Source organism: Miscanthus floridulus, chromosome 5, assembly GCF_019320115.1.
Source record: "Miscanthus floridulus cultivar M001 chromosome 5, ASM1932011v1, whole genome shotgun sequence".
Taxonomy (NCBI): domain Eukaryota; kingdom Viridiplantae; phylum Streptophyta; class Magnoliopsida; order Poales; family Poaceae; genus Miscanthus; species Miscanthus floridulus.
In genome coordinates, this window is record NC_089584.1 from 67,775,033 (window position 1) to 67,784,709 (window position 9,677).

Genomic DNA, 9,677 nt, shown 5'->3' on the forward strand with positions numbered 1-9,677 from the left:
GAAAAAAAGTGGAGTTATGAGAGCATCTAAAGAGGTACTCCACAAACTCTAGTTTTCGAATGGGTGACGATCTAGTTTACGGATTGATAGCCACTAGAATGTGTTGGGCTACTCTTTCTTTGTTGGTTGTGTGTTTGTTTAAGCAGAGGCTGAAAAGTGCTTGAAATAATAAAAGTTTCTTTTATCAAAAAAAGTGTTATCATGGTAATAATTAAAAAAACTAATGACATATTTTATCCAAATATTATCGACTAATCACCATATCATCTCTGCCATCTTTAGGACCTATTTGGAAACTGTGGGCTAATTGCTAGCTAGCTAAAAAATAACTAGAATTAATTAGCTTTAGTGTTTTTTTTGAGGAGATAGCTTTAGTGCATCCAAACAGGAGGTCTAATATAACACCTCTGTGTTAAGCATTGCAATGTGCACTTGCATTTCATGAGCACAAGCATCATTGATTACTCATGAGCATGAGCATCTCAAATGTTATCTCTAGGATTGCTTATATCACATGTGTTTGTTACTAAATGCTTTATATATGCTAGGATTTACATGTGACCAATGCATAAAATATTTCTATGGACCTTAGGAGTACCTTAAACATGTTTAGAATGTCACATAGAACAACTTTGGTATTCATGACTTGACCCATTTGGCCTCTAAGTCATGGTTATAGTGTAGGCTTTCATTTTTACAGTTGTATGTTTGACCTAAGTTGAACTATAGCATAGAGTGTTTGCATGGTAGTGCACCCTTAATAAAGTTGTAGTACTTGACTAGAGTAACAACTTTTATTTTTGGGTCAAGACCTAATTCAGTGCATAGCATGCTCAAAAGCAGCTCACAAGTATCAACAAAATATTGTTTTGAGACTCGCAAATTTTTCGAAGTGTTAAAACGATTTTCAGTTTCGAAAGTACCTCACTTTGGAGCAATGTAGTTTGTTAACCTAGTGAGAATTAAATGATGGCTCTTAAAGCAAAGTTAGAGATCTCATGCAGCTCTACAACTTTTATTAAGGAAGTTTTTGCTAATTCACAACAGATTAGGAGTAATTGAATCGCTAAGTCGCTCTATCAGTCGACGAAGGCAGCATCTGAACCCGTGCCCCACGCGGCGTAGTGGCCGACCGACCACAGGCCGTGGTCGTCGCATGGCGGCCGTATGCCGGCGTTGGCCCGGCCAGTCTAGCACGAGCGTGCCCTTAAGCGCCACGCACCCATCGCGCTCACTCAATCTCGCTCTCTCGCCCTCTCTGTGCCTCGCCTTCACCACGCCCATGCGGAACCGCAGCGCCGCCGTCGTCGCCACACCTCCGCGCGAGCTCGCATGCAACCGCCACCGCACCAGCATCTAATCCATCTCGCTCACAGCTCCACCACCACCTCCTCTACCTTGCCGACCCGCTAGCACCACCATTCGAGCAAGGGTAAGGCCGCATTTTGCCTCGCCACAACCACCACCATCACCAGAGCACCGACGCGCTCGTGGCTCACCGTGGCTCCGCCGTTCCGCCGCACCGCATGCCTTCGTTTTCTTTGGTCCAGCACCATGCTAGAGTCTAGCAGCTTAGGCCGGAGTTACGGATGATGCTACCACCTGACGGCGTCGGAATGAGTCATCGCCCCGTGCGCGCCCGCCATGGCCGCCGTGGCACTCGAGCTCGCCGCTGTCGAGTTGGTTCACCGCCTCCCTCCTTTATCACGCACCTTAGGTCGAGTAACCCTAGGTCTAGTTAACGGCACGATGGAGACCCGCCTTTCGCCACCGTTTAGCCAAAACAGCGTGAGCACCGCCATGCTCCGTGCGCCGCCGCACGGCTATGCACATGGCCGAGCTCACCGATGCCACCCCGAGCCCTCACCTGCGTAGTGTAGCTTCGCTAGGTCACTAGGATGGAGTAGCCATCCTCGCTTGAGTGTACCATAGCCAGAGATGGTCGGCATACCACTGCCGACCTCCGCCGTCCACCATGGCCGCCGTCGAGCTTGCTCTAGCGAGCCACCGGGCCAACTAAGCCTACCTACCGACGCGGCTTGACGTGTAGAGTCCAGTGGTGAAAATGCTACCGCCAGAGACCTCGTCGTCAGCGAGTTCTCACCGGTCAGCACCACGCTCTGCTTTGGTGTCGCTGACGCATGGGTCCCCATTGACCGCGGGCCCCGGCTTATCAGTGTGTATAATATCTGATTTTCTGATTTATTTCACAGATTTGATGCATGTTTCAAAAATTCATATCTCGAGCTAGGAGTGTCCAATTTTGGTGAATAAAATTTTGTTAGTTTCATCTTGAAGTATAGTATTTGATAAAAATATGAGATGCACTAGTTTCTGGTATTTTTCTAAGATAATAAAATGTAGCTAGATAAATGCTTTTTAAATGGTTTCTATCTTGTTAAATGCATAACTTTAGCTAGAAAATGATAAAATTATGATTCCAATTTTGCTGGTCTTGTGTTGACATGATCTAGCTAGAAACAATATTAAACCTATAGTAAGCATACTTTGAATATGGTCTTCATATTTAATCCTAATCAATTGCTAGTTTCTAGTGAAATTAATTAGGGTAAAAATACAAAACATATGATCATGTAAATTTTTACTACAGTATTCTTATGCTTGGAGGAATATAAAAAAATATTAAATCTATTGTTTGACACTTTTCACTAGGCTAAACTATTTTTGTCTAAAATAAGCATATGTAACTTGTCATTTTTATAGAGGTAGTTGTACTTATCCAAATGGCATGAAATTTAGTACAGTAGACTATTGAGGGTATTTGTAGGCTACTATAATTTTATCAGAATTTATTAAGCATTGAAATTACTTATCCTTTAAATCACCCTATTATTTAAGGAAAATAATAAATGGATATAAATAAGTTGGTTATGTTTAACCATGATGTTTTCTATGGTGCTTGTGATACATATGATCTATTGATGTTATTAGTAAGGCTTAAAAGCAATTGGCTGTATGCAACTAATTAATTATTGCTTTATAATTTAATTAGATGGTCGCATGTATAGTTTCGGTTGAGTTAATAATTTCATGATGACAATGGTCTTTTCTATAAAACTTATTAATAACAAAGTTGTAGATAACCTTACTTATCTATTTTGTGTTAAATATTCATAGTCATAGGCTTTATGGTTTAAGAATTATGGCTGTTAGAAGTCTAGCTGTCAGAAATGCTTGCTCTCTGGACATGTTTGAATGATTGAATTGTTTAACCTACATAACTGCTGAATTACATTAAGATGATTAAAATAAAGTTATAGGCAATTCCATAAGCTTTTCAGAATGTCCACAACCATATTATTTTGATGTATATAACTCCAGTTATGGTCAAAAACAAGTGGCTGCTATATTGTGGTCCTAGAAAATGATTTACATAAATGTTTGTTTAGTTATTAGAGAAGAGATAGGCACCTACTCAGTAAAATAAGATGCACTTATTATTACATTTAATACCATGCTGTTGAAAAAACTTATGAGAATATATTCATTATGAAAGGATCAAGATGCCCAAGAGGGAGGTGAATTAGGCTAATTCTAAATTTCTTTGCAATAATTAAATCATATGGTTAGCCCAATTAACTCCTTATGACTTAGAAAGTATTCCTAATTGTTCTAATGCACAAAAGACTTGTAACCTAAGTTCCAATCCTACTCTAGCATGGCAATTCTAAGAATGTAAAGACATGAATTAAATTGCTCAAAGTAAATGCTCAAAGTAAATAAGAGAGAAGGAATGCGGCGATATTTTACCGAGGTATCGGAGAGTCACCACTCTCCACTAGTCCTCGTTGGAGCACCTACACAAGGGTGTAGCTCCCCCTTGATCATCGCAAGGATCAAGTGCTCTCTACGAGTTGATTCTTTGACACTCCTCCGTCGCCCACAACCGCTCACAACTTGAGTTGGGTCACCCATAAGCTCCGCCGGGTAATCATCAAGCTCCCAATCACCACCTAAGCTATCTAGGTGATGGCGATCACCAAGAGTAACAAGCATGAACTCTTACTTGACCACGACAAGCCTAATGAGAAGGATGGATGTACACTTTGCTACTCTTGATCTCACTAATGAGGGCTCTCTTTGGGATTCTCAAATCTCAATTACCTCACTGGGACCTTGCTCTTCTTAGCACTCTCTAAGGTATTTCTCAGCTGTTGAAATGAGCAAAAGTACCCCCACACACGAGTGAATGCTCTATTTATAACATGGGCTAAAAAATGAACCATTATGTGCTTCTATGGGGTGACCGGACGCTCCTGTCATGTTGACCGGATGCTCCAGTCAGTATACCCCAAACTCCAGTGATTACAGTGTGACCAAACGCTAGCAGCGTCCGATCAGCACTGACCAGACGCGTTCGGTCATGATTTTCCCTCTTTAGAACCTTACTGGAGTCGACCGGATGCTACCTCTCAGCGTCCGGTCACTTGACCTCTCAGCGTTCGGTCAAACCAGACACAATCACCTTGGTCAAATGAACTGACCGGACCCTGAGCTAGCGTCCGGTCAGTATTTGACCCTCCATTCACTTCCAACTCTCGATCATATGTGAATGAAGTTTACTCTATTAGATCTAAGGGCTATCTTAGAGCTACCAAGTGCTAGTTTTAGCAAGTGTGCACCACACCTAACTCACTAGACTTACCTAGGTCAAGCTACTCATCCATACCCCCCTTAATAGTATGGCCAAAGGAAAAACAAAGTCCTTAAACTACTCTAAGTGTCTCTCCAACTTCAATCGACACTTAGAACTAGTCCATCCTTAACCTTGTCGTCCATCCTTTAAAACCAAAACGATTTCCATCGTAGGGGCATGACCACCTCGATTGCCCAATTGATCTCCATTACCATGACCTAACTTAATTGCCTTTGCAAAACACACGTTAGTCATAGTAATCTTATATTGTCATTAATCACCGAAACCCAACTAGGGGCCTAGATGCTTTCAATCCCCCCTTTTTGGTGATCGATGACAATACCACCTCGAGTATGTGAAAGAGTTGAGGTTTTTAACATGCTTGGATCATATAAGCTTTTGTCAATAAGAACAAAAGAATTAGGCAAGCTTATATGAACCAAGCCAACATGATGTACTCAAAAGATATGAATTAAGCATGAGTACAAGAAATAAAGCTCATTTGCATCAGAGTAAAATGTGGAAGCAAAGGCAAATGAGCATTGCACAAGTGATATGACATAAATAATTCAAAGTAGAGAGCACACATATCATATATCACGATCACGTAGATAACACTATCACATATATATAGTTCAATGCATAAAGGTAAACACACGATGAATGCATAATAGTGTATCACATAATAAAAACTCCAAAAGTAGTATATAAGCTAATATAATAACTAAGCTCCCCCTAAATAATCGCTCCCCCTAAGACTATCATACTTGAACCCTCTTCCCCTTTGGCGTCAAACACCAAAACCTAAGGGTCGATCGGCGGGGCTACAGCGGATGAGCCAGGCGCTGAGGTGTGAGGAGCGAGCTGGAACTGGTCACCATCATCGTCTGATCCTAACTCTAAGCTATCTATCCCTCTGTAGCTGGTAGTGAAGCTGAAGCAGTCTGGGTCAGATTAGGAACTGGAGCTGCTGTAGGCTGAGCTGGTATGACTAATGCAGCGGGCTCTGATGATGCCACTAATGAAGGGAGCGTCTCTGTAGTCCTAGTAATTAGGTGCAACAATAGAAGGACCTAGGACATGTAGATATGAAGGAGTGGGCTACCCTGTCAACTCACTGAAGGAGGCTCCAAGACTCCTGGACACTGAGGTCTCTAGCACTTGCAGTGAGGACGTCTCTATCGATGTGAAGCCCGTACGAAATGGTGTGATATGTGGGGCTGGTGAAAGGTTCTAATATGGCTAGAGGGGGGGTGAATAGCCTATTTAAAATTCTACAAATCAACTAGAGCAATTTGATTAGTATGACAAATCGCATAATACAAACTTGCTCTAGCTCTACAAGGGTTGCAAGCCACCTATCCGACAATTCTAGTTGCAATGATTACTTAGACACACAAACTTGCTATGCAACTACTCACTAAGAGCTCTCAAACTTGCTACTCTAAAGAGCTCAACTAGATGAATGTAAATAATAAAGCAAGCTCTCAATTCTAATTACACTAAAGAGCTTGTATCAACTAGTTTGTAAGAATGTAAATAAGTGAGAAGGGTGATTATACCGCTGTGTAGGGAATGAACTAATCACAAGATGAATATATAGCCAATCACCAGGAGAATGCCAAAGACAAGAGACAATCGATTTTCTACCGAGGTTCACGTGCTTGCCAACACGCTAGTCCCCGTTGTGTTGACCAACACTTAGTGGTTCGGCGGCTAAGAGGTGTTTCACAAACCTCGTCCATACGTTAGGACACCACAAGAACCGACCCACAAGTGAGGTAACTCAATGACACGAGCAATTTACTAGAGTTACCTTTTGGCACTCCGCCGGGGAAGGTACAACTCCCCTTACAATCACCGGAGATGGCCACGAACAATCACCAACTCGTGCCAATCCTCCACCGCTGCTCCAACCGTCTAGGTGATGGCAACCACCAAGAGTAATAAGCAAAATCCGCAGCGCAACATGAATACCAAGTGCCTCTAAATGCAATCACTCAAGCAATGCACTTGGATCCTCTCCCAATCTCACAAAGATGATGGATCAATGATAGAGATGAGTGGGAGGGCTTTGGCTAAGCTCACAAGGTTGCTATGTCAATGAAAATGTGTAAGAGAGTGAGCTAGAATCGGCCATGGGGCTTAAATAGAAGCCCCCATGGAATAGAGTCGTTGTACCCCTTCGCTGGGTTACTGATCGGGGTGATCGAATGCTCCAGTTTAGTTGACCGGACGCTGGATCCAGCGTCCGGTCGCCCGATGTAAGCCACGTGTCATTCTGAGTTAAACCTAAGCTGCCAGATCTCAACGGCTATTTACTGACCGGATGCTCCAGCATAAGTGATCAGACGCTCAGACTGCAGTGTCCGGTCATTTCTAGTAAGCTCCCAAAACCATCTTTTGCCGACCGGACGCGTCCGGTCATGCTTGACCGGACACAGACCAGCGTTCGGTGCTTAACCCTAGTCATTGTGCGATCTGACAACTCGACCAGACATAGTCCTTCGGCGTCTGGTCGTTGGGTGATCTAGCGTCCGGTCAGTTGACCAACGCCAGCATCTTTGCGACCAACTCCATTTCACTTCAAACTTCTTCACCCTTGCTCATGTGTGCCAACTACCAAGTGTATCACCTTGTGCACATGTGTTAGCATATTTTCACAAATATTTTCAAGGGTGTTAGCACTCCACTAGATCCTAAATGCATATGCAATGAATTAGAGCATCTAGTGGCACTTTGATAACCGCATTTCGATACGAGTTTCACTCATCTTAATAGTACGACTATCTATCCTAAATGTGATCATACTCACTAAGTGTCTTCATCACTAAAACAAAATGGCTCCTATCATTTATACCTTTGCCTTGAGCCTTTTGTTTTTCTCTTTCTTCTTTTCCAAGTTTAAGCATTTGATCATCACCATGCCATCACCATCGTCATGATCTTCGACATTGCTTCATCACTTGGAGTAGTGCTACCTATCTCATAATCACTTTGATATACTAGGTTAGCACTTAGGGTTTCATCAATTAACCAAAACCAAGCTAGAGCTTTCAGCTAGCATTGACGTAGCAAACCACTGGGACACTTGCTCTATAGGAGAAGCAAACTGTGCTGGTGGCTATCCCTGACTCTAAAGCCCACTAGGCTGTAACACTGGAGTCATGGAAGTGGTGGCAGACTAACCAAGCTGGGGCGTAGACTGTGGCGGTGGAGCCCCAATAGCTATCACTACATGCTGTATAAATCCAAGAAGCTGCTGCTGCATGAGGAGCTACTGCTGATGCATGGCCTGCTGCTGCTGCTGTAGAGCCTGTGTCTGCTGCTGAATGACTAGCTACTGGTGCTGGAACTCATCCTGCCGAGTCTGGAACTGAGCAAAGGTAGTAGCTGTCTCCTAAGCCTATCATGCCTAGTCCTGCCTCATCCGCTCAAGTATAGCCAGAAGAGCGAGGTCTATCTGTGGGGCAGGTGGTGCTAAACTGGAGCTACCGGCCTCAGCATCATGTCATCCTAGAGGCATCTGAGGAACAGGCTGGTAGTCATCATTAGAACAATCACTAGGCTCGCTAGTGACCAACCCCTCCTGCTAAGCAAGCTCCTCCTCCTCAGTAGCTGCAATACCCCTGATGATCTCGTCCTGCTGGGCTGTAGACTCTAGCACCTCAGGACATCGGTGAGGCTGACTGGGTGCTGTGGGTGTACTGTGCCTGATCATCTGTGTCATGTTATAAGCAGGGAACTCTATGGTGGCATCACTGTACTCAGCAAGCATCTCTGGCGACCTCACTATGATTGCTCTATGGATAAGGAATGTGATCCAATGAGCATAGGGTAGCTGCCTGTGACCTCTGAAGCCCTTAGCTATAGTGTCCTCCATCTCTGATAGAAGAAGATCCCAAATATCAAAAACTGTCTGCTGCATCAGAGAGTTGATCAGCCACAACTGTATGCGAGTCAAGCCCTCGTGATACCCCATCCTCGGTAGCAATGTCCTCCTTATGATAGCCTCTAGCACTCTAGCAGTAGGAGTAAGGTCACTGGGGTTCCTGCATGACCCTTCACCAAAAGGCTCGGTGAAGCAGTGGCGAACCAAGTCAGTAGGGAGCACCATACCACCATGTGGACGTCTGAGAGGTGCAGTCTGTCCATAGCAAACCTCATGAAGTCTGATAGGCTGCTCCTGAAGCCTCAGTATCTCCATGACCCTAGTACTCGTCAGCCGATAGTCTCTGCCTCTGAATGCAAAGTGTATGAAGTTATGATACGGGTCAATAAAGAGAGAAGCATAGAACTGACGAATCCAAGATGGAACATATAATCTGGTCTGTCCAATCAAATCGGATAGCCCCGGCAGATATGTAAGGTAGGGGCGAATGTGCTCTCTAGCTGCTACAACTATAGAGTCAATGTGGCACACTCTCTGAGATCTGAAAACTGCTCCACTGTTTAGATATGCATTATAGAAATCCTCATGAAGCGGTGTGTAGAAGCCATCTAACGCTCTGTCATCCCTCCTCAGAGGAAACCACACCTCAAAGTCCATGAACCTCAGCTGCTGAACTTGCTTGGTCGTGGTGGCCCTTAAGTCAAGATGGGTCACTAGAGGCAGACCCTGTGGTCTAGGCGGTGGACGCGCACCCCTCCTCTGTGTCTCCAGCCTCGGTGAGACGGGAACTCGAGTACGACCAGAGTGGTGTAACTATGGCTGTGGTGCCGACTCTGTCTCCTCGGTCTGCTATCCCTCCTGACCCTCCTGAGTCTGCTCTACTGGCGGTGCCTATTGCTGTGACTCCCCCTGAGGCTGAATCTCATCAATGGTATGACGCCGTCCTGCAACCATGACGGTCCTAGGTGGACCACCATGAAGGCGCTCAACACGCTCGATTCCCTCCATCGCTCCTGGTGGAAGCAGATCTGCAATAACAACTCCACTGCGTGCACCTCCTCTCTCAGCACGCTCTACGGCCTCAGCAACTGCAGTTGCTCTTGCTGTCTCTGCATCTAGATATTTGTG